The following is a 4,028-nucleotide window of genomic DNA, read 5'->3' as shown; positions in this document are numbered from 1 at the left end:
GGAGGGCATCTGGAGAGGTAAGACCTTGAAATGAATGTGATATATAATATGTTTAAATGTATTCCGATCTGTCATTGCTTTGTAGTCAATGGAGTATTTTATTTTTTGTCACTTTTCTAATGCCCCTAGTACAGGGAACACTACCGCATATCTAAAGTCAAACTCAACCATATTACAGTCTGATCAAGTGTGATGTTTATTATTTGGGTTTATCTAGAGATACGGTGTTTGTGGTTTCCATAGGAAGAGATATGCGAGTCAATGTGATAAGTGGCTTAGTTTATTTGTTTCACTGTGTGGGTAAGAGGCTTACTGCTCCACAGTTGTGTCCATATACTTTACTTACCACTTGTTTGTCATTTGCAAAGCTATATGTAAGCAAGGCGAGTAGCCAACATTTAAAATAGATACAATAGTTCATTTTCTGTCATCTATTTCATAGAGAACTCTCTGCCGTCCACTATGTAGAGATTATTTGGTTTACTCTTCCAAAATATGACAGCACATAAGAACTGCAAATTGTGTGTTTTTTTTTAGAATTTGGATACATGTTTTTGGAAATATGACAGACACTTGGCCGACATTTAAAAAGGAAAGGTACTGGTGTTTCAGTTGATTTGTATGAGTACTGAGCACAAGGTTAAACTACTGTCCTTAAGAAAACACAGGGAAAGGGTCTGATTCAGATCTCTGTCCATGGTGCTGAACCGCAATTAATTTTTTTGTACATACAAAACATAGTGCACAAAGAAGGTTAATTGAAGTAACTAAGTCAATTAACTATAGTATTTTAAAAGGTTCAACTAATGAGCGTCTTCTATATGATCTAGAGACATTCTGAGCATATTTTGCTTACCACACAATGTGAACAGATTGAACGGCTGTTTAAAAGCTGAAATCTGAATAGTGCATAAGAGCTCTATTGGATAGAGATTTGTTTTTAAATAAAATAATGAAACCTTTTACTTTCCCAGTGACCTCTAGGTGTCAGTGTTACATAGGGAAACCGTAGCAAACGTTGTCCGTCCCCTCACAAAGCTTTTTTGTTTGCCCCTTGAAAAAAAGCAGAAAAGGCATTTGAATCGAGCTCTCCCACCGATGGAATCGTGCTTTACTATTTGTACATTTTTGACTCATAACGGCTTTGATACAGACCTTTATTGTAGAAACGGGCGTTTGTGTCAAACAAATCTGTTGGATAACGATGGGAATCGAAAGGCAAACTAGAAGAAGGGTCTGCTCATGGCTTGCTTTTCATTTGGCTCTACTGTTGTTTGTCGGAAAACGGGCTTTGGGAGAAATAAGGTACTCTATTCCAGAGGAGGTGAAAGATGGAACTGCTGTTGGAAATGTTGCGAAGGATCTTGGTCTTGACATCTCCTCTTTGTTTGACCGACGGTTCCGTGTTGTTTCTGAATCTAAGGATGCATTTTTTGAGGTAAATCAGGACAATGGTGTTCTCTATGTCCATAAGAAAATCGACAGAGAGGAGCTCTGTCAGGGCAGCGGTGCCTGTCTAATGGAGCTAAAAGTCATAGTCGAAAACCCTTTGGAAATTCACTACGTAGTTGTAGAAATCACTGATGTAAATGATCACTCTCCTACTTTCCCCGAAAAAGAACAAATATTTGACATTGCTGAGCATACATTCCAAGGCGAGTTTCAGCTGCACAGACTGCGTCGGTGATGCCGAATGCTGGGAATTAGATTCATATTCGTACATCACACTTTAACATTCAAATGAACATGTTTGAAAATAGATATCCGGCCAAAGCGAGAGGGATACAATACCTTTTTAGGATAACAGAAATCGTTAGACAGAGAACAAAAGAACAAACACACGCTGTTTGTTACAGCAGTTGATGGAGGTAAACCTCCAAGATCAGGTACGCTAAATGTTTCCATTATTGTTCTTGACAGTAATGATAATCGTCCAATGTTTAGTCAGGAGATTTACCAAATTGAAATAAAAGAAAATGTTCCAGTCGGTACTTCAGTATTTAAAATGAATGCGACAGATCCCGATGAAGGCACCAATAGCGAAATTGAATACAACCTTGTTAAAACTCTGAAGAAAAAAGTCTATGACATTTTTGAGTTGGACAAATTAACCGGAGAAATTAGAGTAAAAGGACCAGTGGACTATGAAGAAAACGACGTTTATAAACTCGATGTTGAGGCATCTGATAAAGGGCAACCACCTTTAACGGGTGAGTATAGAGTCATTATAAAAATCATAGACGTCAACGACAATCCACCAGAGATAGAAATAACGTCACTGTCAAATACAGTGGCTGAAGACTCAAAACCTGGAACAATTATTTCTCTCATCAGTGTGAGGGATAAAGACTCCGGTGTTAATGGAAAAATTATTTCAAGCATAACCTCAGACGTGCCTTTTACAAATCTACTTATAAATCAGCAAGAGCGAGAAACAAATATATTCGATTGCTCGACGAAGGCTTTGTCGTTGGATCGAGAGGAGGTGGTCACATTATGCGGGAATAAGCAATAAAAGCCGTCTGATTGTGGTGACGCTCTTGTATCGTAGAATTTTAGAACTCTCAGCATCGAGATGATCGATCGTAAAACGATAGATTAGTCCACATTTTCGAACAAAATCATTACGATTTTATGGTACGACCAAATAACGTGCTGGAGCGTCGATATTCTCTGTTAAGCGCAAATGGGCAACGATGGGTACATGGATAATGCAGGCATTTTTATCATGAGTTGGAGAGGAGAATGATGTGAACACTCTGTTCTAAATGTGAGTTCATATAATGGACCAAATATCGCTCTTAAAAATTGCTTTGGTAAACTCTTGAAAAACGTTCCAGTTCGAAACGTTGTTGCTCAAGGATTCGTGCGAATCCGTCAGCTACAGCAGCAACGTCACAGTGAACGTGGTTCATTCGGGATCAGAACACCACGGTCCTGCAGTCATCCTGTTTATCCAGTCAGCTCCAACGGTTCTGCGTTCTGAAGGTGTGGAGGAGATTCCCGCAATGTGACGCCAGGACAAGCTTGGTGACTAGAAAGGTCAGAGCCTTATGGATGGCTGATATAGGTATAACGGCTGGTTACTTTTTCCACTGCAGGAAGTTACTGACCAGCAGTCTCTTGGTGTTGGAGCCGCTATACGGACAGTCAGAACACCTTCGTTCATTCACAGAGACAGACGGAGGGCGCGAGCATGAGAAGCTGGTCCTCAGTGGTGAAAACGCAATGGAACGTTTCACTGCTCAGCAAGCAGTTACTGTGATTGTCAAACTTGTGAGCCCAAAATGAGGCTTTTGAGTTCTGATTTAAGAGTTCAAGCAAAGGATGAGGACGGGGAATGATGCTGGACCCTCCATCTGATGATAACTTTCGGGCTCAGTTTAGGTACTTCTTTTCATCAGTATGCATCGTGCTGATTGCAATGCAGTGTCTCACAATCTATCAGGACTATATTCTACAAGTATCTACAAAGAGCCTTAATCACTATGGACGTGACACTTTGTGTCACCAGCTCCAATACAGATCAGGAGACAACGGTACAATCGTAGTCTGGACCCAGGATGAGTATAGGATGCTGACTGATAAGTCGCGGGCACGCCAGGCGAAATACACTTAGCGTGCTCCGTGGACAGCGTCCTGACAGGAGGAGGGCATCTGGAGAGGTAAGACATTAAAAATATAGTTTTATACAAAATGTTTACAAGTATAGTTCATTGTTTGTGTTTTGCTCAAATATTCTTATATTGTGTCTAAAGCATTTTGGATAGAGAACAGCACCAAATATAACTCAGAAGAAACTCAAATATTTCTTGTTAAGTGTGTTGCTTTTTTATACAGATTCCAATAGATTACTTTGAGTTCCTACTGTATTATTTGTCATAGAAAGTGCTCATTGACACAAAAAGAGGTGTAAAAATGCAAGTAAGTTAATGTAGGATGTGGCTGTATAGCTGAATCTGCAACAGCAACTGTGTGCTCTGCTATACTCTGAACGGTTGTGTCACTTCTTCATACAAATATACACT

General features: G+C 39.8%; 1 pseudogene; it reads left to right on the top strand.

Moving 5' to 3' along the window:
* The first annotated feature begins 1,204 nt into the window (after positions 1 to 1,204).
* On the top strand, positions 1,205 to 3,770 carry LOC118334008 (annotated as a pseudogene).
* The last annotated feature ends 258 nt before the right edge of the window (positions 3,771 to 4,028 follow it).

This window comes from Morone saxatilis, unplaced genomic scaffold (genome assembly GCF_004916995.1).
Source record: "Morone saxatilis isolate NCDOM2014 unplaced genomic scaffold, NCSU_SB_2.0 Contig22, whole genome shotgun sequence".
Taxonomy (NCBI): domain Eukaryota; kingdom Metazoa; phylum Chordata; class Actinopteri; family Moronidae; genus Morone; species Morone saxatilis.
This window is presented reverse-complemented; position numbering and strand designations above follow the sequence as displayed.